We start from the raw sequence: 27,043 nt of genomic DNA, 5'->3' as shown, positions 1-27,043 counted from the left end.
AGCAATGCCCATTTTATACAAAAATCTTTACATGAATCTTTGTGAATGGTGAGTAACATAATGGGATGACTTTTGAAGAAACCCACATGTAGAGTAGACTTCTTTATGAAAATTCCCTTATGATCCTTCTTACAACTTTTACTTAATAAAGGGTGACATTGAAAACCCTCGCATGAAAGGGTTTATCCAAAGAAACCTCAGAAGACCCCTGTTCAAGCAACTCAGGATACTCCGCACCAGTCAACGACATCCCCTCCGTAAGGGGAAGGCTGGACGGAGGTCAAACGAAAACGAAAGGGCAACAAGGCAAGCCCCAAAAAACCTGCCCATCTACAGCAAGAGCCCCCTCCGATGGTCCCTACTCATCAGCAGCCCGGTAAGGGAAAGGAGAAGGGAAAGGAGAAGGTCAGCCAGCCTCCCCCTCATCCCTCACCCCGCCCTCCCCCCCCTCCCCCCTCCTCTTCGATTCTCCGACCCCCACCCCCTCCAGGATCCCCCCCCCGCCCCAGTGGTTTCCGCTCCACTCTCTTCCTCGAGCATGATCCAGAAGGAATCCCCCCCTCCACCTGCGCCACCTGCAGCCCCGAAGCCAGCACAGACCTCACCCTCGCCTATCCCTCCGGGCCCGACGGCGGGGATAGGCCCTTCCCCACAGGTGGCCAGCACCCCTCCCTTCGGTTCAGACTCCTCATCTTCATCCCCATGCCCAAGGGCTGCTCCTAGAGCTCTTCCATTGGAGTTTTACCGAGCAGGTCCTTGGGACTACTTGGATGCAGCGGGTATTGGCTCCTTTCCCGCATGCCTAGACATCAGCATCTTCTTCCTCCGCAAGGGGGCGGAGGGTAAGGTGTCCATCCTTGCTCCGCATGATGGTCCTAGCTATTCCTTTACTATCTCCAGTGAAGGGAATGAGCAATGGACCAATGAAAATGTTTGGGAGACGATACGAGACTAGACCCAGGAGCAGGTGCAGGACTGGATTGGTAGCAGAGCAGCGGAGCTTCTTCAGCAGCAGTGGCAGGAGGGTGATGTTCGTCTGCGTTGGCGCCACAGCACCAAACGTTTCTGACTCCTGATCATTATTAGACCACCGCTGGAGTGGGCCTATGCGGAAGGGCTTCGCCCCTGGAGGACTTCAGAGGTTGCGGGCTTCTACAGCATTTCCTTGGCAGAGGCGTCGAGCTGGTTAGAGAGAGCTTACCACCACGGGACGAAGGGCCTTTCCCCTCTGCTGAAGGTTTTAGAGGATGGGTTCGATGATCCGGCCTCTCCTTCGAAACCTTCACAGAAGCGCCTTCGTCTCCACACAGGACATCCTCCGACCACTTCGACTTCGACTGCAAGCAGACAGCTGTTTGTGGCCCACCTTCCCTTCTCATGAGTTTACGCATTATCTCTTGGAACGTTAACGGGTTCCACTCATCAGGCACCCATGGCCCCAGGAAGATGGTGCTCAGACAGGAGCTCCAGCCTGCCTTGGTGGGAAAGGTAGATGTGCTCCTACTACAGGAACACAAGCTTTCGGCTTCACAGACCAATATTTGTGGGAAGGTCCTCACAGGACGCTCCCACACCTACTGGGAACCTTCGATTGGCGAGCAGGGGAGGAGCGGGGGTGTCTATACCTCCATCGACGCTTCTCTAGTTCAGCATGTGTGTGGTTTTGGCACTTTGATCCCAGGACGTGCGCTTTGGGTGGGCTTACATATTGAGGGATCCCGCATCGGCATCCTCAATATCTACGCCCCGACTGATCTCAGACATAGATCCGTTTTTTGGAGATCCTTGACAGACCTGTTGCCAGAGATGTCCGGACTCTTGGATTGTAGGAGGGGACTTCAACAACCTTGAGACCTTAGAGGATCAGCAGGGAAGGGGCCCAGAGTTCCTCGGTATAGCTCAGGCAGAGCAGGCAGATTGGGACTCCTTCCTCTTCGCAGTGGGAGGTCGGGACAGTTGGAGGGAGCCTTCCTTTCGCAGATGGCCTGGGAGTCTGGACTTCTCTTGGGGTTACAGGAGGGAGGGAGGCAGACTTCTGGAGCGGCTGGACCGTTTCTATGTCAGTGATTGGGTGCTTGGCAGAGGAGGAGAGTCAGGAGTGGTTCCAGGGACGACACTTTCAGACCATGCCCCAGTCATCCTAGTTCTGGACTCAGCCTCTCAGTCCTCACCTCCACGTTCATGCCGGATCGCAGACCTCCATCTACACCAGAGCAGCGGTTCACAGCAGGATAGTGGACCTATGGGAGCAGGATTGGGACCCTACCAGGGATATGGCAGCACAAGTAGCTCAGGCGCTTGCGGAGTCTAGCCGCATTTGCCAGCAGGAGGCGATTCAGGTCAGACATCGGTGTTGGGCGCGGGAGAGGGGTCTCAGACGTGATCTCGCCTCGATTCAGAGGATGCAGCAGTCTTCTCCAGGCTCTGAGGAGCTCAGACAGCAGGAGGTTCGGGCCCGAGCCATGCTAGAGGAGATCACCCAGCGTCGCTCAGAGTTTTCATTTCATGCTTCCAAGTCCTTCTGGGCTAGGAAAGGCGACAGGATATGCAGAGAATTATTCAGGACTCATGGACAGAGGTCAGCAGGGGAACAGCTCCGTTCTCTTAGGGCGCAGGATGGTAGTGTCAGGACAGATTCATATGAGGTTTGGGACTTGGCGACAGACTTCTACAGATCATTATTCCAGCAGGAGCCCCCAGACTCTCGTGGCCGCATTTGCAGGGAGGAGGTGTGGAGATCTACACCACGACTCGTGCAGCCCAGCATGAGTGATGCCCTTCTCGCCCCTTTCACTGTTGCGGAGATGCAGGATGCGGTGAGTCCTATTGATGGGCAGAAATACCCAGGTGAGGATGGCCTCTCCAGAGCTTTCTTTACCACCTTTTGGGAGCAGATCAACCGGCCCTTGCTCGCAGCCTTCCAGCACATCTTCTTCAGCGGGTAGATGCCAGAGAGCCTTGCGACAGGCCTGATTTGCCTCATCTCCAAAGGGGGGGACCGCCAGGAGATCAGATAGTGGCGCCCAATCACCCTCCTCCCGACCTCCTACAAAATCCTCGCCAAGATGATCAGCAGCCGCATCCGCCCCCTGCTACACGACTTGATTCATGACACCCAGACTGGTTTTGTCCAAGACTGCAGCATCTTGGACAACATCTTCACTTTCTCAGAGGCGACGGAATGGGCCCAGCACAATGGCCAGCACCTTGCCATACTTCTTCTCGACTTTGAGAAGGCGTACGATAGGGTAGACTGGTCCTTCTTGGAAGGTACACTCACTCGGTTCGGTTTCCTGGACGAGTGGATCAAAGGTATTGCTAGCCTTTACAGATCGGCCTCCAGTCGGGTTATATTAGCGGCAGGATGGGGGAGAGATTCACACTCGAGCGCTCGGTGCATCAGGGCTGTCCATTAGCGCCTTACCTCTTCCTATTTTTTGCGGAGGCCATTGGAGCAGCCAGGTGACAGATGATACAGGTCGTCAGCTTGGAGAGAGATCCCATATCCCTTGGGCGCTCTGGGCGCGTGGGCCCGCGCGCTCGCTCCGGGTTTGGAGGGACGTCTACAATCAGCTGAGCCCAGGCGAGCTGGCAGCAGCAGTAGGTACGGCACGTGGGATCCAGGCTCGGCAAGCGGAGATTGATGCTGCCATCCCTGCAGGTTGGAGGATTCCCGTAGGCACCGGACAGCTCTTCCCGTGAGATGATAAGTGGCTAGGACAGTTCACTCCACGAGGCATTCCTTTGGTGGTGGCAGGCCTCTTCTCGGACTCCTCGGTACACTTCTTCTCCATCACTGATGACAGCCGCCTACAGAGCAGAGAGGCCGTGATCGACCCCCAGCTTCCCTGGCAGCGCCTTCGCATTGTAGGGCTGCAAGGGAAGACATGGCATATAGACCCCCTGATTATGCAGGACCAGGATTGGAGACTCTGGATATGGGAGGGCCGTTCCTTGTCAGAGGTGGAGTGGGACCCAAGGGAGTGGCGTTGGCCACCATCCGAGACCTCAGAGAACCCTACCCCCCCTTCTTTTCTTACAGTGCACGCACTGGTCGACGTGCTCTTGGGGCTCTCCAGCGTGGGCTATCCACACAGGCACATAGGTGGTATGCCCAGGGGATATCCTTGGTCTTTCTTCGCACTTTCTGGAAGACTCTTTGGGCTAGCTGGCGTTCGAGGAAGATCTCCTACTTTCTTTGGATGGTGGCACACAAGGGGCTTCCAGTTGGCAGCTGGCTGAGACAGATGGGGCAGGAGGGGCATTGCCAGATGTGTTTTCAGGAGGAGTAGTCCCTGAAGCATTGCCTTTGGAGCTGCTCGCATGCGCAGACGGTTTGGAAGGGAATCATGGGGATCTTAGCTAGGGCTACACCCGAGCTAGGACCGATCACTTGGGGAGCCGTTTGTTGGTGCAGCACTGAGCCAGGACATCACTTGGCCTATGAGTTCTCTAGACAGGATCCCGTCTTTTTCATCACGCAGGCCACTTGGGCATACATGGACAGCTTCCCTTGGCATCTGACAGAGACAGATGCAGGAGCGATGCCTCGGCACCCAGTTTGGGAGATCATAGGGAGCATCGCAGGCTGGCATATCTGGACTTCCAGATGCGCGCAGACTGTAGGAGCTCAGACTACTTCTACTACCCAGACCCTAGCAGATATCTGGAGCACGATCATTCACACGCTCAAGGGTCAGTGGGATCAGATTCAGGGAGAGTCCCGGGCAGGGAAGGAAAAGAGATGACGTTTCCTTCGCGATTGGGACCACCGGGAGTTATTCTTCCAGCACTCCACTCAGAGTCTTCAGTGGCATTACGCCCCTCCACCGTGGCTGTTTGTCCACTCTCCGATGATTATGCCCTAAGAGGCTTGTATTTAGCATTTTGACTTCTCGGGCTGAATCCGTTTTGTGATTACAGCCTGCTGGCCCTTAGGCCTTCTTGTACTCTCACTTTCAAGTAATATAACTAGCACTACTTTTTGCGCCAAAAAAAATAAATAAATTATTACATTGAGAGTGATTATGAGGGATGTTCCTTAAAGGAATTAGTTCACGTTGTACGGCTGTTGACGGGCGTTGTACGACAGGTTTTAGTTGGAGCTTCGTCGTTAGTACGGACAGCAGCGTAGGCTGCTATATGGCTGTACGGAATCAGTCCGTACAGGTTGTATGGACGGGAGCTGCGAGCAGGGTGCTTGGAGCAGGAAGAGCTGGCGGGCAAGGAGCGGGGAGCTGGGCAGGAAGCTAGGAGCAGGGTCTTGCTGCTCTGATACCAAATGTCAGAAAGAGGAGAGTGAGAGAGCAAGAGAGCTGAACGTCGATATGCAATAGATAAAGTGATTGAATACAAGAAGAGGGAAAGGTTTTGTCTAAGTGAAAAAACCTTATCCTTCACTAACCGTAGTTAGTGAACTAACTGTGGTTAGGGGAAAAAACGTCTAATGAGGGAAAAGTGCCCCTAACCTACTTATTACATTACATTGGTCACTGCTAGAATATAATAATAATTCTAACAAGAATGGCCTACAAACCCCCCTCCATGGTATGGGCTGAAGTATCTTGGATATGGCTCAGGATACCTAAATATCTAATGTCATGGTTGCACATGTTCGTCCTATAGGGATATTGTGACGACCCAACTTTCTCAAGAATGCAAATGTGTGCAATGCATGCATAATTTGAATGCCGATTGGCCCTCCAAAGGGGAAGAGTGCCCTCATGAGAGTACTTGTTTCTATTTTCGACCTACATGCAAGGTGTGTGAGAGATGGCAGATGAATGCAAGGTGAATGAAGAATGCTACATGAGATTCACAATGAAAGGGTGATACCCTTTCATTAATGTCCCTTGAGATCACTCAAGTTCCATCTTCCCATTTACACCTACCCTTAGCTTATGACCCATGAATCTACCATTCAATGCACTTTAATGCGCCCTTTCCTTCCTATTGCCCTTAGAACCTAGACACGTGTGTGCACATTTTTATTAATAAAATAAGTTTCACATGTTCAAATTTGATGCCGTCTGAAGCAGTGGCTCCAGCTCGACTTGTCCTATCTACTGAGATGATCCACCGCCATAACAAGATAGTCGGTGTCCATCATAAATACATATATATGTTACACCATTGGTGTATAATATATAATAATGTTTTCAATGTCTATTAATCACGGATTAGTGATTTCTCTTGACATGACAGATATAGCAACCTAGGACTGTACAGAGTACAAGAGATCAAGTTACAAACGGTACTAAGTTTAAAGCTTGCTGAAAAGCCTCAAACTTAGGTCGAGGTAGAGCCTTCGTAAAAAGATCTGCCAAGTTGTCTTCAGTGGGAACATTAGACAACTCAATATCATCTGTTGATAATCGCTCTCTGACATAGTGATAATGAACCTCAATATGCTTTGTGCGAGCATGGAAAACAGGATTCCATGCAACAGCCAAAGCACTTGAGTATCAGTGAAGTGGATGGTAGGAGCAGTCTAACATGCAAAAGATCTGCAAGTAGCTTTTGAAGCCAAGCACACTTGACTGTAGCTATAAAAGCGGCTCTGTACTCAGCTTCACAGCTAGAAGTAGCAACTGTACTCTGCTTCTTGCTGAACCAAGAAACACATGAAGTACTAAGCATAAAAGAGTTGCCACTATGTGACACACGAGTGTCCGAACAAGCAGCCCAATCACTACTTGTAAATCCATGCATGACAAGTGAAGTATCAGCCCCATAAAGAAGCCTAAATACTGAGTGCTTTTAAGATATCTAAAAACACGCTTCACGGCATGCCAGTGGTGCATAGATGGGCTGTGCATATATCTGCTCAAGTGTGAGACAGCATACTGTAGATCAGGTCTCGTATGGCATAGGTAAATCAAACAACCAACTGCCTGCTAATAGAGAGTACATCACATGTATTGCTGCCATCTTCAAAAGAGAAGTGAAAACCAGGCTCTAATGGTGTGGATACTGGCTTGCAATCCTCAAACTGAAAACGCTGCAAAACCTGTCCAATGTACTTGGATTGTGACATCAAAATGCCCCCCTCACTGCTAGCAAATTGGATGCCTAGATAGTAGTGCAAAAGATCAAGACCAGACATAGCAAATGTCTACTGCAAATCAAGTTTAAAATCTGCAATTTGCTGAGCATGTGTCCCAGTCACAAGCATATCATCCACATAAAGGACTAAAATCAGCAAATCTGTCCCACGCTTGCGGATGTAAGGGGTAGCCTCTGTAGGGCTGTTCTTAAAGCCAAGTGTGAGCAAATGAGTATGAATCCTGGAATACCAAGCTCGAGGTGCCTGCTTCAATTCATAGAGGGCCTTTTTCAAGCGGCATACCGTGCTTTCAAAACCTTCAACCTCAAAGCTAGGAGGTTGGGCAACAAGACGGGCTTTGTAACGGTCCACTGAACCATGAGCCTTCCGTTTGATTTCATAAACCCACTTAGTTCTAATGACATTCTTGCCAGGAGGGAAATCACACAACTCCCAAGTGTTATTCTGATGGATGGAATCCATGGCCTTCATCCAACAATCATTCTGAAAGGCATCTTGATGACATAATGGTTCTTCATTGCATGCTGTAGCAACCAAAGCATAAGCAACAAAACTAGCATGCTCTTTCTGGACAGCTGTTCTCGTATGGGCTGGCAGAGGAGTCTTGTTTGTTGTCTTTTAGTGTGTCAAGGAGCCAATGGGGAACCTTTTTGGGCTCCTGGATTTCAGCTCTTTCTTGGTGAAGAGCCCTGTGCAAATGGTCCTGATCAACGAGAGGCATATCAGGCTGAATATCTGTCTGCACATGTGGCTGCAAATGACCAACAGATGGAGGAGATACATCCTTAGATGGAACATCATCCCGAGCATCGAATGGAAACAAAGGCATCAAGCTGTCAAAGATGTTTGGGGCATCAACAATGGGTTGTTTTTGACAGTCCAGCAAAGGCACAGGGGAAGATTCATCAAACACAACATCTAGACTGACAAAACACTTGCCCGTGCGGGGCTGATATAACTTATAGCCCTTGCTGTCTTAGCTATACCCAATAAAAATGCACTTTACAGCTTAATCATCCAACTTAGTGCGTGTCTGTGAAGGCACATGCGCATAAACTAATCATCCAAAAGTCCTCATGTGAGAAATGCTAGGCTTACGACTCGTCCAAGCCTCATAAGGTGTGATAGTCTGCAATGCCAACTTGTTAGGCAAACGTTTGCCTTTCAACATGCACCTGGCCATCTCCATCACTGATCTATTTTTCTGCTCAGCCGCGGGATTTTGTCGAGGAGTATAAGGCACTGTGCATTGATGATGTATGCCACGGGAAGCCAAAAAAACATCAAACTCCTTTGACATGTGTTCACCCCCCGTGTTTGTATTAAGGTGAGCAATGTGCAGCCCACTCTCTTTCTCAGCCAAGGCAATAAAGTGATCTGGAGTCCACTCCTTGAGCCCATTCTTGCTCTTTTGGCATCCCTTTGCCTCGGGCTGCGAGTTCCCTTCCATTGGATCTCTTTCTTTTCATTTCTAAGTGCTCTCCTCCTCGTGGGAGCACTTTCTCTTGCTGTAATTCTCATTTCCAGCCCTCATTTGCTCGCATTTAGAGCCCTACACTGCTGTCCTTTCGGGTTACATAATTGGATAAGCCGTTGTTGCATTGGTTCTTTCCAATTTTTGCTTCATTTGCATTTTGGAAAGGCCGTGTGTTGCCTTGGAAGGCCTCATGTTGCCTTGGAAGGCCTTGTTGCCTTTTGGGGATTTTTCTTGCAACAGGTACACCTCGGGACAGCGGAGTCTCTTGCATGCATAAGCTTTGAAGCTTGAGCAGAATTTTGTCACTTGATTTTGAGAGGTTGTCTTTCTCTCATTTGCTTTGCCAGTTGGTGCATTTGTCTTGAATTTCAGCACCATGTCTAGCGGCAAAGATGATTTGTTTGGAATGCTTGGGGCTTATGACAAGCTTGATGGCACCAATTATCCCATGTTGTCATACATGATGGGACATGTTTTGGTTGCCAAGAATCTATGGCATATTGTTTCAGGTTCTGAGTCCAGGCCTACACGTACTGCCACTTCGGGTGCTGCACCTACTGCCTCTGGTTCTTCTTCAGGTGATGGTTCTGCTACTTCCAGAACACCTCCACCTCTTGCTATAGGTACTTCACCTCCTACACAGGAGCAGATTCAGTGGGATGGTCGTGATGCCAAAGCACATGCCTTGATTGCTCTTTCAGTGAAACGTGTTATTATCCCTCATATCGGGTGTTGCAAGACATCTAAGCAAGCATGGGATCAGCTTGCATCTTTGTATCAGGTGCGGAATGAGGCGGGGGTTGTCTATCTCCGCAAGCAGTTGAAAGACTTGAAGCTTGAAGAGGGTGGTAACATGGATGCCTATCTCACTAATGTGAAGGATTTAAAAAGAGCAGTTGGCCAACATTGATGAGATTATGCCTGATTCTTAGCTTATTTCTAGTACCCTTGATGGGTTGCCTGATTCATATCAAGGCTTTGCTACTACATTGAGGTTGGTTGCAGGGGGTGATGCCAATCATTTCTCTTCTGAGCAGCTGGTTGCTCTTCTTCTTCAAGAGGAGCAAAGTCGTGTGAATCACAATGCTACTATGGCTAGTGATCAAGCATTTGCTGCCCATTATAAACACAAAGGTAAAGACAAGGTTTCAGCTGGAAAACCCTCTCATTCCCATGCTGATCATTCACATGGTGCCTCTTCTTCAAGGGATAATAAAAAGAAGAAGAGATGTAATTATTGCAAGAAACCTAGGCATGATATTTCTGAATGTAGGAAGCGCATAGCATCGGAAAAGAAGAAGAGAGAGTCTGGTCTAGCAGTATCTGGTTCTTCTAGTGTAGAAGATCAACATGAGTCCGCTAATTTCGCACAAGACCAGCATTGGGCTTTCTTAGTTACATGTCAGTATAATCCTAATGTTCATGATGCTTGTATGGCAGTTTCAGATGTTCATGATGCCTGGTTCTTTAATAGTGGTGCTAGCAAGCACATCACTTCCTGCCGGAAGTTAGTCAGCTCATTAGAGCATACATCTCACGGGGGCAGTGTCACATGTTCCGATAATGTATCCTATACCGTGAAAGGTATTGAGCAAGTTGCACTTACTTCTGTCTCTGGTGGTATTGTTACTCTAGAGCATGTGCTTTATGTTCCAGGCATTCGTAAGAACCTCATTTCTATTTCAGCCATTGCTACATATGGCTTTCAGGTTCTTTTTTATGGTGTTAGGTGTGCAGTGTATGATGCTACATATGCCTTTACCATGGTCTTGACTGGCATTCGTAAGAACCTCATTTCTATTTCAGCCATTGCTACATATGGCTTTCAGGTTCTTTTTTATGGTGTTAGGTGTGCAGTGTATGATGCTACATATGCCTTTACCATGGTCTTGACTGGCACATTGACTAGAGGTCTTTATAGACTTGATGCTTATGACACATGTTTGGATGATGATGCTGCACTTGCAGATGCACATGCCTTTGCTCTTGATTCTACCATGGCAGATACCCATTTGTGGCATGAGAGGTTTGGACACCTCAATTTTAGAGCCTTGGTGAAGTTATATAAGGAGGGTATGGTTGTTGATCTTCCCAAAATGCATATGTCTACAAAGCATGTTTGTGAACCATGCTTGCTTGGTAAGATGCACCGGGCTGCATTTCCCAAGGATGGGAGAATTGATGCTTGGCGCAAGCTTTATCTGGTTCATGGTGATGTTTGTGGACCCATGAGAATTGCAGCTCTTGGGGGGTTCTATTATTTTGTCACTTTTATTGATGACTTCACTAGGTATACTTGGAATTTCGCATTGAAATCCAAATCTGAAGTTTCTTCATGCTTGAATCTAGATCACTTCATCAAGCTTCAAAGAGCTTCCACAGCCGGCACGCAGCTTGAGGCAGCTCCAAAACACTTGCACGTCACGAAACAACTCCAGAGTGCTGGAAAACTTCGAAATGGCTGTCGCGAACCCCGAGGAAGACTCGTACAGCAATAAATGCTGTCACAGCAGTTCCGTACAGCAATTATGAGCTTGTATGGCAGCCGACAGATACTTTGCATGCACATCAATCCAACCTATTTTGAGATGTGTGCAAAGTATTGTGCCCATCCGATATGATTTGGATTATCAAAGTCACCACAAACCCGGTTTTTCATCAAGTGTTATGCACAACCGCCAAAAAATAGTATTTGAGGTGTGTTATTGAATGCACACATACCGGATAGGCACAATACTTTGCACTCCTATCAATCCAACATATGTTTAGGCTTGTGCAAAGTATCATGCCCATTGGATATGCTTTGGATGGTCAAACTCTCCACAAACCCCATTCTTCACCAAGTGTCATGCACAACCACCAAAAAACACGCTTTGCGCTGTGTTATTCGAACACACACATACTTGATGGGAACAATACTATGTGCAAGAATCAATCCAGCATACTTTGAGGCATGTGCAAATTATCATGCCCATCAGACAAACGCCATTTTTCACCAAGTAATATGCACAACCATCAAAAGAAACTATCTGAGGTGTGTCATTAGAATGCCCTCATACTTGATGAGCATGATGCTTTACACAAGTGTTAATCTAAACTATTTTTAGGTGCATGAAAAATATCATTCCCATCGGATATGATTTAAACGCACCACAAACCCCGTTTTTCACCAAGTGTTATGCACAACTGCCAAAGAATAGTATTTGAGGTGTGTTATTCAAATGCGCTTATACCCTATCGGCACAATAATTTGCACAAACATCAATACAACCTATGTTGAGATGCATGCAAAGTATTGTGACCATCGGATATGCCAAACCCAGTTTTTCATCAAGTGAAATGAACAACTGCCAAAAAATGACACATTCTTACAACTTCAGAACTGCCTCGAATGAACTCGAAATGTGCTGTACAGCATTAAATTTGAAGCTGGCAGCGGCCATACAGTCTGTACGGACAGTACGGCTCACATGTGTGGAGCCGACTGCAGTAAAACGTTCCGTACAGATCTGCAAAAGAGTTCTAGTGCACCGAAATCAGGATACCTATGCAGCAGCAGCTTTTGCAAGTGGTTTCTGGCAACAGAAATGCTTGGTGAAGCCCTGAATGCTCGTACGTGTGGTAGGAACTTGAGAAGATGAACCGACCAGCAGGATAGCGGGCTGCTAAACAGCTCCCAATGGCTCCAGGAGGACTCCGGGTGGCTGGAAATGGCTAGAGGATGGATCCTTGACCCGCTCTGATACCACAGTTGGCTATGGCAAGCAATGGAAGCTAGAAGGAGAAAAATGAGATGCTGTAATAGATTGCTACAAAACTGAAAGTGGAGGCTCAAGGGAGAGCCAACATAACAAAACCCTAGGGCTAACTGCCCTAACTCGACTAAGTGTCCTAACTGACCTAGGTGGTACATGTACTAACTGTACCAATAGTCCTGACTGACTATAACTAGGCCTACAAGGCACATACCAAGGAATAAGTGGCACCTATGGATAGCCCATAGAATGGCCACTTGAGCTATTTGAGTTCTTGTGGTGCTCTCCAAAAAAAAGGGTGGTAAAGCAAAGGAATCTCCTATTGCATATTATGCACACATGATCTCTACTTGGCCATGATCATTCTCTTATATGTATGTACACTCTCGTATATGTACATTCTCTTATATGTACAAATGTTCAGCGCATGCACGCGCACACACACACACACACACTTTTTTGTGAGAAGAAATATTTTCTTGCTGTGAAATAATTACATTCATAGTTACTCCAAAAGTGGAGTAACTACTACTCAACCAAAAATCTCAGTATAAGCCATATATACATCATGATCAATCAAATGAGTCTGAAAGCAATCATAAAACGATTGCTGCTTATTATTGCTGCTCTATCCCTCTCCTTCTCCCTCTTTTGTGCCTCTGTTGGAGCTACATTGCCTTGTGTAGGAGTCCCATTCTTGTTGCCGTTGCAACCTCTACAAGCATGGTGAGGAGAAAGGCTACAAGACCACGCAATACTGTGACCTCTTGTTTCTTCCACAACACTAGAAATGCATTGGATGAGTGGATCCTTGCACCTATAGCTTAAATGATTGGATAGTGATGAAAGGGTTGGCCAAAGGTCCACATAAGCTTCCCAAGAGCAAGAGAGGTGACATCTTGCATGAGTGGAAGGGGCGCATCTTGAAGTTTAAGTTTGGGAAGAAAGGATGGCTTGCAAAAGTGCAACATGTTTACATGGGAAAAGATATGCGGCTTCCTCCTGAATCAGGGTCATCCTTCAGCAAGGTCCCTCCCTTCAGGCTCCCATACTTGTGAGCCTCCTAATTGGGCTCTGATACCATGTTAGAAATGACCCAACAGAGGGTACACACATTGGAAGACTGATAGTAATGCCCAGGAGCTCACACAGTGTGCGTGTGGGTGTGGAATCACAAACTTCTTTACTTAATGTGCATCACATAGATGTGCAAACTCATCAATAGACAATGAACCAGCCAGATATAGATCGTTTGAAAAAAACTAAAGATGTAAAAGTAGGATCACCAAAGACTCTATGATTTCTGTCCATCCATAGAGTCCAAAGTGCCCAGTAGCAAATCAAAACCCTGTCTAGCGGGATGAAAACCAAATAACCAGAAGAACCTGCCAAAAGTAACAGTAGGAAATCTTGCTTGAAGCCCCTGATGAATGAGAGCGAGGAAATCACAAGTATGTGGATAGTGCCAGAAAATGTGAGGCACAGATTCAACAGGATGTAGACATTTGTGGCAAACAGCCGGGGCAGTATGTCTATGCGCGAGTAACTGCCCAGATGGAAAAATGCCAAGTAGGACTCGCCAAAGGAAAAGTTGTTGTCGAAGAGGGACTTTATAATGCCAAAGGAGACACAGCTGCTTTCTCCACCACTTTGATGGGCGATCCATATGCCAAACAGAATCGGCTGTCAGAAACCCAAGACGGAGGTAACAACACTTTATATAGAGAAGGCACTGTGACATGTGACAGCTTCAAAGGACGGGCTGAAGAAGAGGAAGAATGAAGAGTCCAATCCTCAAGCCTATCCTGAGGTTCCAAACGAGGTACCGGCAAGAAGAAATTTTGTGCCATAAAGGACGATAATAAGCTCCCAAACCATACTTGCTAGCAGCGACAGAAAAAGATAAAAGAGTGCCATCATCTTGAAGTACATCCGCCATAGAAGCAATACCTTTGAAAGATATAAAATAAGAATGCTTGGGTTCTTGTATAGCCAAAGGAGGGTGAAATACTTTAGACCAATGAATATTCTCAGTCCTCAAGGAATTTCCCAACAAAGAATCCCTACCATTCCATTCCAAGTGGGATAAGATATGCTTCCAATCAAGAAGCAAACGAGAGACAAAAGGGCAGCCTCTGATCTTATCTTGAATAGAGCCAAATAGAAAATCCCATTCTGTAGGCTGTCAATGCCCAAAAGCAGAAATATCAATATGCAACAAAAGAGAGCGGATCATGTAAGCCCAAGGCTGATCCCCTTGCATAAACTGCAACATCATTTTTTCCCTGTGAGCAATTATATGCGTTTGAAAATTGAGTATGTTCAAACTCCCGTGCATCTTTGGAGAACAGAGACGATGCATATAGAGTAATCTGAGACATTTCTTGCCATTTTTTAAACGCCAGAAAATCTCCATGATAGCAGACATAAAGGAAACCAGATCTGCCTTAGTAAACATGATGAGGGGCAGATAGAATTGTATGTATGCTATCCATGGCCAAGTTGCAAGCTTCCAATATTCAAGTTTTTTCCTCAACTTTGTGAGCACCCAATCAGTTTGTTGAGAACGAGTGAGTCCCCAACCTAGAGGATAGCCAAGATGTCGAATCAATTGAGAAGGTGGAACAATCTTCCCAGGCCATAAAAGACTATGCCAGTCTTTAGCATGCAACGGCAATAGCTTGGATTTCTGAAAATTCACATGAAAACCAGCAGCGAAGCCATATGTGGAAAGGGCCTGCATAATCAAAGAGAGATCGCTCTGAGTATTTTTCGGGGTAAAGAAAGAATCATCAGCATATGCTTGAGCGATCATGCTACGGCGGCCAGGAATTTCCAATCCATGCAACATGCCAGTGTCCAAAAGGTGGTCCATATATTGAAGCATTGGATGAGTGGTTATGGCAAATAGTAAAGCACTGAGAGAATAGGCTTGCCGAACAGAACAACCAAGAGTCCAGGTTGTAGAAATATCCCCTGAAAGTATGCAGGCAGCTTTACTATCTTGATATAGCCAATTGATAACTTGTTGCATTTTTGTGCCAAATCCCAAGGCCTGCATCGTTTGTGAAATAAAGTCCCACTCAATAGTATCAAAAGCTTTAGCAATATCAACTTGCAATAGCAAAACATCCTGCTGCATATATTTGGCATATTCTATTTCAACATAGGCATTAGCAATGTTGTCTGTGATATGCCTACGAGGAACAAAACCATATTGCGCAGGATGCAACCCATCATGCACACACAAACTTTTTTTTGGGTAAAATCCAGTGTATTTATATTCTCATAAATTTACAAGATGGGAAGTCTCCCACACACTGACATTAGACTCCAAAAGAGAGCCCAATGGAAAAACACGCACACACACACAAACACACACACACCCAACACACACACACACACACACACACACATATGTCTATATACATATATACATACATACGTATATACATATATTATACATGTGTTAGAAAATGAAATCCCACTAGAGGGTATCGGTAGCAGAAGATTGATAGATGAGCCCATGAATTACATGCGGAAGTGTTTCATTACGGAATCAAACTTAATACACTGTGTACGTCACAATCAATGATGTATGTGTACAAGCCAGAATAGAGTGCATCCAAGACAAATATAAAAGCAATGCTTATATGTTTCTGTCCGGCCACCACAAACTAGGCACAATAGATTACCAAAATGTTATGTCACCTCTAGATCTCTGAGCTCGCGTGCTCCACTGAGTTTATGTAGACTCTCTGTCCAAAGATCCCTTCCACCTTGCTGTCTGGAAAGCCAGCCTAGGTGGGCTGTCACTCTTGAGCTAAGTCTGCTGCTTATTGTAGGTCGCCTTCACCTTCTGAATGTAGGCCCAAGGATGGCTACCTGTTGCTCCTTTCTGCTCCTTAGAGGGCGGCTCCAATTGATGAGAATGGAGGCCCCTAGGGCATAGTTACCAGGGCTGGAACGTTCCAGACTGGCTGTTACTAGAGAACTCTATTCCGGGGTACCCAGAACTCGTTCCAGACCTAGATCCAGCGTTCCGGGTTTAGGAATTCTGCCTATAGCCGTTTTGCGACTGGCAGCCCTATTTTCCGCGCCATTTCTGCACCATTTCGACCTCCACCTGCTCCCTCCCGCCTACTCCTCCAGCCAGCAGCTCTCCTACTACTCCCTCCCTCCCTCCTTCCATCCAACTCCTCCCTTCCTCCATCTTTCTACTCCAATCCTTCCATCTACTCCCTCCCTCCATCCATCTACTCCCTCCCTCCCTCCATCTACTCCTTCCATCTACTCCCTCCCTCCATCCATCTACTCTTGCTTCAGCCCCCTCCCTTCCCTCAAGCCTCAAGGCTCAAGCCCTCTCCCGAGTTGCGTCCCTCGGGCCTCAAGGCTCACCCCCCTTCTCTCCCCTTACTCTCTCAGCCCCCTTCTTTGAATGGCTCCTCCCCAGGGCATCGACCAAGACCGCAAATCTCCGTGGTGGAAGGAAGTGGTGCCTAGAAGCTTCTACAACAAGTCAAAAGGAGGCGCACGCAAGTGGACATGCAAATTTTGTGGCGTAGAAAAATTTGGAGGCTCAGACCGAGTTCGAGCTTACTTATTGCGAGTAAAGAAGAGAAACATTAAGTGCTGCCCTGGGACTATTTCAGATTCAGAGATGGCACGTTTTCAGGCACTTGCAGATAGATTGGATGCTGAGGAAGCACGACAGAAGGTTCTTGATCCTTGAGGTCGAGCAAGGGCATCCTCACATGTAGCACCTTCTCCTACTGCTTCCATTTCTAGCTCCTTCTTTGGTGGGATAGCTTCACAGGCACATGCTCCCACTTCATCAGCCCCCACCGCGAGAGTCGTGCAGGTTAGCCTCATGGCATCATGGCATCCTGGGAGGAGGCACAGGTAGATGCTACAGTGGGCCGATTCTTTTATGGAGCAGATGTACCCACAGCAAAGGCCCGCAATCCTTACTTCATTGATATGGTAAAGGAGATTGCAACCTTTGGACCATCTTATACTCCTCCTTCATGTGAGGCCCTACGCACCACAATTTTGGCAACAGAGAAGACCGCCATAGAGCAAGCTTTGAATCCCATCAAAGACATATGGGTGAGATGTGGTGTCACATTAATGGGAGATGGATGGAGTGATACTAGGAGCCGCTCTATTCAGGGTATCATTGCATACTCTAGGGGGGCCAGCTTTTTCATTAAAGCTATGGATAATTCAAAGGAGGCTCTACACTTTCCATTTCAACTTTAGACTTTTAAAATTTAAAGACACTCTAAGAAGTTAGAACACTCAAAACTGAAATGTACATGTTTACAATGTGCATAGAGCCATAGAAGTAGACAATACTATAGATCCGAGAGCATATAATATGCAAAATACAAGAAAAGGAGGCCATGCCTCGGGCATCTGAATGCCTCAGTACAAATGTCAAAATAGGACTCCAGACTCTCGAGCCAAGTACATGGTATATAGATAATAGAACAAAACTCAGCTGAAGACTAAAGGTGGCATGCATGATGCCGCACACTACATAGCAATAGAGGCCTCTCCCACTCCCTCAGCCTATTGAGCCTCATTATCCTGATCCTGGTCTTGGGTCTCATCATCCTCATGCTCAAGAGCATCCTGTTCTGTATCACTGTCAGAGTCTGACTCCTCGTCTAGTCGAAATCCAAGATATGCTTCAAAGTGCACTCTGCCCTGAACTTGTTAAGCAAACGCAAGTTTGCATTAACAAATACAAGATCATTAGCCTTTTGAACCCGAAGCATGTTCCTCTTTTTGGATGCAATGTTTCCAAAATTGCTCCACAACCGCTCAACGGGTAAAGAGCTCGTGCCCTGGCTGAGTATACGAATGGCCAAATGCTGCAACAATGGAGCATCTGCCCCATAGTCCTCCCACCAACGAATGGAAGAAATCTTGAACCTATCAGTCTGTGCATCCTCCAAACCAAACAACCCTCTGCCTTGCCTATAATATGACAGCTACTCCCGCACTTTTCTCCTATCATCTCCACTTACGACAAGTCGTTTCAATACCTTCTCCCATCCCTGCACTACCTCTTTGTCAGTCTCTTGCCCCTTCCCCTGAAATTCTGGATCCAAAACAAAGGCTGCAGCCTGCAAAGATGAATGATATTCTGTCCACCGAGAGGTTGCAAGTACTCTCACCTCCTCCTTCCTCCAAGCATACAAAACATCTATACTTTGAATGTTCTCAATCATCCTATCCATCCCTTCATACACCTTCCCAATACAAGGAGCATCCCTATCAACAATCCTCAACATTAAAAGAATGGGCTTAGTAACTTGACGCAAGAGGCAAACATCATCCCAAAAGATGTCATCCAAGACAATGTACTTAACTCTTTGAGCCCTTGCAGAGTTTCGTTCACGCCATGCATCCCACTCAGCAGAAACAACAAGCTGCCTCAATTGAGATTTCAGTTTATAAAGGTGCTTTTACATGATGAAATTATAGCCAAAATGTAGTGGTGGCGAGTGATGAAAGAGACAACACGATTCCCCATATCAATGGTGGGATCCACGCAATCCAACTTACCAATATCCTTCAAGAGATTATTCAGCCCATGTGCCATGCAATGAGTGAAGGTAAGGTGAGGGTACTTCTCTTCAAGAATCCTCCCTGCTGCCCTGTTGGAGTTCTCGCCATCAGCAACAAACTGAATAACCTTATCTGCCCCCACATACTCAATGGACTCCATCCAAATGCTAGCCAACCTCTCGGCTAATTATTAGCTAAAAGTGATTTCCTTTTCATAATTTTGTATATTCTCATATGAATTGATGACATGTCATATGACATGGCGTTCCGGTCCCGGTTCCCCCCTTCCCCCTTCTTGGAACGTTCCCATTCCGGTACCCGAGTTTTTGGAACGTTCCGGTTCCCTGGTAACTATGCCCTAGGGCCCCCTTTTATAGGGCTGAAGCCCTACCCAAAATGGCTGACTATACAGCCCCTTCCAGCAGACTCTACTCCCCCCTACCAGCCGACTGGGAGAGGAGCCTATAAATATCCCTACAGGGCGGCTCGTTTGCAGGCTTTGCCCTGCCCCACTTGCCCAGGAAGTTCCAGCCTTGATTCTTTGCCCCAAACCTGCCCATAGGGTCCCACAACCTTGCTGAACTTCTGTGCCTTCTTCCTGCCTCTGTCCAACACCATTTCAGCCTCTGGAACTTCTCCAAGAATGCCCGGGCAGCCTGCTGTACTGTCTGGAACCTTGTTGATGTCAGTGCCCGTGCCCTGTCCACGCAGTCCTTGCTTGCTGGAAACCCTGCCTAGGTCTGCCCTTTCCATCTGTGGAGAGCCTCTACTAGATCTCCCTCCATGGTGCCTCTCCTCTGGCAGGGATCCCCTCTCCCTCTCTCTGCTGCCCACATGGCAGCCCATGTGGCAGTCCCTTGTCCCATCCTATCAATCTATGGTCCACCCCCCGATGCACTCCTTTATGGGGGCTCATAGGTGGGGAGACCACCAACCCTATTCCAACAACATATGCATACATACGTACATACATGTATATGTATATGTGTACACACACACACACACACACACATACATACATACATATAGATAGATAGATAGATAGATAGATAGATAGATAGAGAGAGAGAGAGAGAGAAAGAGAGGTGTATGCTAATACAAGGCTTGTGCAGACACATATAATATACATACATGTATATGTATATGTGTACACACACACACTTTTTTTTTGGTGAAATCATTGATTGATTATATTATATGAGTAGCAACCTCAAAAAAAGGTGCTACAATTACATCAAGTGAAAATTTCAGTATATGCCAAAAAGACCTCATGATCTATGCAGTGGGTCTGCAAGCAATCAAAGAAAGATTGCTGCAGAGAACGCCTAAAAAAGCCAAACAGAGAGAAAGTAGGATCACCAAAGACTTTACAATTCCTATATGTGTACACACACACACACACACTTTTTTTTTGGTAATATCCAGTGCATATATTTATATGATCATAAATTTACATGATGGGAGGTCTCCAAAATGGAGAGTATCCCAAAGTTCAGAAGCATACAAAGAAAAGCTGTATCCATATCACCCTCATGGCAAGCATCATATAAGGATTGCCGCAATGAGGCTCGGAAAGATTCCTATGACTAGTGAATCTGCCGACCCAAGTATGTCAAATTATGCTCACTCCAGATTGTCCAAAGAGCCCAATATCGCACCCAAGAGAGAAATAATGAGTATTGAGACAAAGACTTCATAAATCCTCAAAAAAGCCAAAAATATTTTCCAAATCTGTGACTCGGGAAACAGATCCAAAGATAATCTGAAATTCTCATGAGGAGGATCTTAGTACATGGGCAGTGCCAAAGCAAATGAATAACAGTCTCTGAAGGAGCCTGACATCTTAAACATGTGGATGGTGCAATGCGACGTTTAGCAAGTCACACACACTTTTTTTTTTTGGGGTGTATCCATGATTATATTATTAGCAAAATTTACATGAGGGTCTCAAAAAAACAGAGAGCCTCAACAGGAAATCAAAAGCAAAGAGAAACTATTTCCAGGCATGACTGAGGAAGATCTCCTTGATGGCAAGCATCATAGATAGATTGCCGTAGGGAGAGTCTGAAATATTCATAAGATTGCAAGAATGGATTCCCAAAATATCTCATGTTGTGATCCTGCCATATGGTCCAAAAAGCCAAATATCTGACCCAATATAAAAATAAAGAGTAATGGACCAGGGTTGTAGGAAGTCTGCCAAAAAGCCAAAAATGTTTCCCAAAAGGAGAGTTAGGGAAACAAAGGTGAAGCGACATGGAAATTTTGCATATGAAGGTCTTAGTGCTGGAGCACATCCAAAACAAATGAGGCACCGTTTCAGAAGGGCCATGCATCGAAGACAAGAAGCAGCGTTGAGCCAGAGTGACCCCCACGGATAAGGTTCCTGTAAGACAACGCCATAGGAAAAGCTTTTGCTTAAGAGGCAATTTGCTCCTCCATAAATTGCGGAGATTCTTTCGCCACCAAGCAAAAGTGATTTCGCCATATGCCAAAGAGAATTAGCATGTAAGTGAATCCATGGTGACGGTTGGAGGAAAGAGTATGTCGTGCTAACCGTCAAGTCAGAAAGAGTAACAGGACAAGAATTTGAGCAAGTGTACACACACACACACACACACAACACACACGCACACGCACGCGCACCTCATACATACATACATACATACATACATACATACATACATACATACATACATATATATATATATATAGAGAGAGAGAGAGAGAGAAGAAGAAGAAGAATATATTATCGTCCTCTGAAGACCAAAACCGGCCTATGGGACCTGAGCAATACAATATCACAAGTACATGAAAGCTCCTCCCGAAGATGGGAGGGTGGAAAGAGAAACCACCTTCTAGGATTCAGGTGGATTCCTATGCTTGAAGAGCTTATACACAAATGTTCCTAAAGCTGAAGGTGACCCTTTATGCAGCAAATCAGCCAGTTTGTTATGTCCCTCAAGGAGGTGATTGAACTCTTCCCTAATGTGTGCATAGTGAGGGCATATCATTACCATGTGTTCTTCTGTTTCAACCATACCTTGATCACATAGTTGGCATATTCTACTCTCCCTTGGCATCTTTTTCCATCCCCCTGTTTCTATTTGCAGCTGGTGTGATCGGGTGCGAAGTGAGGCTAAAGCCCTCCGTTTATGCACTGCTATAGGTGTACATATGTACTTCTGCGTTGTTGTCTCCCTTCCTGTATAAATTGACCAATATTCGGGGTTGATATATGTGCGATAGTACTCAAATTTATCTTTGTTTTCTGCTGTTTGCCATTTCCTGTGTAGTGCATTCAGCAGGTCATAATGAAAAGCCTCTTCATCAATCTCCTCTGAAGAGTAGTTTAAATACTCTTCTACTTCCCACTTCTTGAACCATTTTTTTAGGTCCTGTGCCCATCCGGATGTCAAAATCTTGCCCTTGTTTGTCTTTTGAAGCTTCTGACTTTCTTTCCATGCTCTCTTTGGTAGCCTTTCATTATCCATGCCCTTGACCTTTGTGATGTATCTGAGTACTCTCTTCAGAGCATGTAGCTCTATGGGTATACATCCTGTCTCTAGGAGTAACAAAGAGTATGGTGTAGTAGCCTTGATGCCCAGGTGCCTCCTAATGAAAGACTTTTGCATTTTCTCTATCTCATTCCACGTTGATGGAGATATACTCCCACCCCATACCTCTACTCCGTAGAGTACTGTCTGTATCACATATGCCCCAAAGATCATATTTCGTACTTGCCACCTTCTCGTATTGCTATTGTTGCACTCATTTTCAAATTGGAAGTATTTTGCCCATCCTGCATCAAGTCTCCGTTGCACACAGCTGTTCCATCTATTATTGGCGGGGATTTCAATACCCAAGTATTTGAATGAGTGCACTGTCTCAATGGGTTGTCCTTTATATAAGATTTGGAGGGGGCTGCTTGGCTGTATAGAGAGAGAGAGAGAGAGAGGTATGCTAATACAAGGCTTGTGCAGGCACATATAATGTGGTTACAAAGGCAAGACAACTTTAAGGAGAAGTTTGGCAAGGGCACTGGTTTAAAATGATGGGTTGTTCGTGTCACACTGCTCACACAAATATCTTAGATTTCTAAAGCTGATTGGCGACAAAGATGGTACATGATTTTTAAACAATAGTTTTTTTTGTAGAAGCATGCGATCAGCTTGCATTCTTATATCAGGTGGAGAATCAGGCAAAGGTTGCCTATCTTCGCAAGCAGTTGAAGGACTTGTATGCACGCTTCATATTAGTTGTTTTGTTTTTTTGAGTTATACTTGGAAATGATAACACAAGTTTGGCATTGATCGTTGTTGGCTTTTATTAAGGAATGGATGTAGTCGTTGCTTTCATGCTTGTTATATAGATGTAACTACTACTTTATGTTTTCCTTATCAACATTCATTTCTTGGTAACTTGGCATATTTGTAACATGTAAGTACTACTGCGATCACTCATTTGAAGCAAAAGAGTATTTATCTTTGTTGGGAAAGTGTATTGGAGCTTGAGTGTAATCCCAAACACCCTTCAACACCTTGGACTTGTGTTCCTATGGCTGCCCACACATGGCTATCTATGGTGCTTCAAATCCTTGCTTGTACTCTATATTGGCAGCCCCCTAGTGTCTGCTCCACCGCACATTATCGTGTGTAATTTTGGGCTATTTGCTTGGCTAAACTTGTGTAGATAGCTATTGCTGCACTTGGAACTAATTTTTGTTAGATAGCAATGCCCATGTGTCATCAATGCAGACCTCCACCACACAGTGTGCATTGGGTACAGGGTCCCACGCCCTACCTCATAGCCATGCATAGGCCAGAGCATCGAAAAGTCCCTAAGGATGATTTCTCAATGGCTCTCACATTTGCATATTTTATAATAGGCACTCACATTTACACTGCTGTATATGGGCCCTATTTTAACCAATGTCATGGACTCTTTCAAGTCCCCTTTGAATACCCAGGAGGTAGATGGCTATTTCCCTAACACCCCTTGATAGGTTGAACACAAGTGGCATACTGGTCAACTCCTTGACAGAGTATACGATTGTCGTGATTACAACACTGTGATTACAATACTCGAAGTCAATTAGTAGGAGGTATAGTCAAAATGTGTGAAGTCACCATCAACAAGCTGTCAACTAAAGTGCAATCCACTCAACATGAGCGCCAGTTATTGGTCACCACACCCCCAACAGTCGACTTGAATCTTGCTCGCATAGATGCTCTAAGTAGAGCACGCAAGATGCGTGAGTCATGCACCCGTAGAGTAGCCAGCACATTGCACACATCTCAACCATCTGCACCTCAACAGGACGATAGATGCTAGCCCATAGTTTGTTGGAAAGCTGGCTTTGATATCACGTTAGAGTAGAGCAGTGTCTATGTGTCATCAACACAAACTTCTATCACACATAGTGCACTGGGTACAATGGGGCCACACCTTGCCCCATAGCCATGCACATGCTAGAGTATCCAAAAGTCTCTGCGGGAGTTCCTTAATGGCCCTCATATTTTACACATTCGATACTAGGCACACATTTACACGAATGTACATTTACACTAATGGCCCTCACATTTCACACATTTTATGCTAGGAACACACATTTACACTAATGTACATGGGAATATTTAAGCCCCCATTTCACCATATGTCACGGATCCTTTGAAGACCCATGAGGGAGAGAGTTGTTTTTCCTAACATTGTTGCTGCTCTTGGGATTGTGTTTTAGGCTCTGTGCCCATGATGACCCCTCTGTCTACTAGTCGTCTGGATGACTTAAGTGCCGATCTCGATAATCTCTAGCTAGGTAGAGCCCAAACCCTATGAAGATGTGTCATTGTTTGAAAGATGGCATCCATTTGGAGTGTGGGCTAGCCATATTATTTTGTAGATGAAACATTGACCAGATTTTGTCCTTTTGGTCAATTGTCTTATTTGTTGATGCTGCTTCCAGCGCTTCACCTTTTTGTTGGTTTGGATTTGCAGCTCGTGTCTTTCAATCAGCACCTCAGTACATTTTCACACATGTTAGGAGGACAAGGGCATCACTGCCAACTATTTATTTTATGTAAACCTCTTTTTGGTGTGATTGTTTATTGATCAAATAGTCAATCTGGTGTCAAGTATAGCCAATCTAGTGTCAAGTGAATGAGCCATTTGTCAGATGTTTTGAACATCTCGTGGAATGGGATACCAATGTCACATGGGGTCGAAAGCCTTGCCTAGTTGAAGAGGCCGACGTCATGGGTATGTCGCTGGCAATAACTGGAGCTGGGGATGTAGAGGCTGCAGGAAGCTGAAACTGAGGCTGAAGCTGAAGATGAGAATGTAGCACGGGAGGTGTAGGCTAGCTGTGTGGGGGAGAGGGGAAGGGTAGGCTAGAGGCGCGGGGGGTGGAGGCCAGCCCGCAGGAGAAGGTTGTTTGTCAGGCGGGGGGTGTGGCCAGCAGCAGCAAGGGCAGTAGGGGGCGGCAGAGGAAGGAGCAGCGGTGGGGCGCTAGGAGCGAGACGCCAGGTGAGCAGGGCGGGGTGGTGCGAGGCAAGCAGGGCGGGGCGGAAGGGGTTCCAGGCGAAGGAGCAGAGGGAGGCAGCGGAGGGGCTGCAGGTTGAGGCAGCCGGGTAGAATGGGACTGCAGGCGGAGGCAGCCCGGCGGAGAGGTAGAGGGGCTGCGTGAGGGGGGGCTGCAAGGGTGGAGGGAGCTCCAAGGACAGAGCAGAGGAAGTTGAGAGAGAGAGAGAGAGAGAGAGAGAGAGAGAGAGAGAGAGAGAGAGAGAGGTATTAACGTCTGCAAGAGGCCTCGCGGGCGTATGGGACAAAGTGCACAAAAGGAAGCTTCATACAAGCCTCAATGGGCTGCAGCAAAGGGCGTGCTAGGGCCCTTGCTGAGTACTAAACTAACTCTGCTGAGCTCATAGAAAAATCACAATCAATCAAATACAGACTGAATCAAATCAATCTTGTAGGTGGGACTCACAAATTGAAGCTCGCACAATGGTAGCTCTTTGGTGAGCTATGAAGATATCTCGGATCTACGTCTGTCGGGCTGTCCCACGTTGTGGTGGGGGAGGCAGCCTTCTCGATCTCTGAACCCTCTGGGCTATGTCCAAAGTGATCCCTCATCTTTGTCGGTCCCCCTTGAGAAAAGCTGTCATAGGTCAGACCTCAATAGAGTGTGCTTTGGGTGCTCTCAGTCTCGCGCGTGGTTTGTGCATCCCTCTCTCAGCGATAGCTTGCCGATCCAAGCTGCGCTCATATCAGCTAACTCCTCCTCTACTCTGTTGTGTCCTGGAGTTGACTCAAATGTATAAAAGTTTGTAATGCGTCGTTGTGTCCGGTCAGCCTCTATATCCTGTGGCCTAGCCGCCTCTTGCTGCTCTTTGATATGTCATAGTTAGTGTCTCCCTGTGTTGGTGTATCTCCATCACATAGAGCCCAATGTAGTTATGGTCATGGAAATGGATCGGTTGTGAGAGTGGACCGAAGCCGCTCCCCTCTAGGTAGAGACAGTAGTAGCTCTCATAGTAGGCTGGGCAAGCACAAAGAAAGTGTTCCTTTGTCTCAACGTCCCCAATGTGCATAGCATGCAGATCCGTTGCTCTTTGGGTATACCTGCGGCTCTCCCCGCCGCAATCATCAGCTGATTAGACGAAACCCGCATTGTCCAATGGCAATCCTCAGTGCATGTGAGAATCCTCTGTCCTCGAGATACTGGGGTTTGATGATGATGAATCCCTCCTTTGATACTCTCAGGAAGTCATTGTCTGAAGATGGCATCAACCTAGAGAGGTGTCATGGTGAACTCTACCTGTACTATCTCATGTGGGACTGAGGGCTTACTTCGTATCATCTGGGACCCCATAATCACCTGTATGTGAGAAACAAGGAGAGCAAGAGTGAGCAAGAGAGTGAGCTGAACGTAGGCACTCAATAGTGGACTGAATGAAGTGAAGTACAAAAGAGAGAAGAGATGAGGGGTGTTGTCTAAGTGACAACACTCTATCTAATCACTAACCGTAGTTAGGGGGAAAAACCTATATGAGGGAAAAGTGCCGCTAACCCACTTATTACATTACATTGGCCACTGCCTAGAATATAATAATAATTCTAACACTCCCCTGCAATGCCACTGTGGTGTACCAAGGTAGTGATCAATCACCA

At 46.4% G+C, this 27,043-nt stretch overlaps 1 long non-coding RNA gene and 1 pseudogene across 1 annotated transcript in view; one reads left to right on the top strand and one right to left on the bottom strand.

Annotated features, from left to right (window-relative positions):
- LOC147896470 (uncharacterized) overlaps positions 1-27,043 on the top strand; it is a 91,630-nt gene that overhangs the window by 50,240 nt on the left and 14,347 nt on the right. The gene's annotated exons all lie outside the window — the stretch shown is intronic.
- On the bottom strand, positions 17,873-18,911 carry LOC147896471 (uncharacterized; annotated as a pseudogene).

The sequence above is a fragment of the Dipteris shenzhenensis genome, chromosome 11 (assembly GCF_047967505.1).
Source record: "Dipteris shenzhenensis isolate YYH24624 ecotype China chromosome 11, Dip_SZ_1.0, whole genome shotgun sequence".
Lineage (NCBI taxonomy): Eukaryota > Viridiplantae > Streptophyta > Polypodiopsida > Gleicheniales > Dipteridaceae > Dipteris > Dipteris shenzhenensis.
Note: the sequence above shows the minus strand (reverse complement) of the source record. Positions and strands in the feature narration are given on the sequence as shown.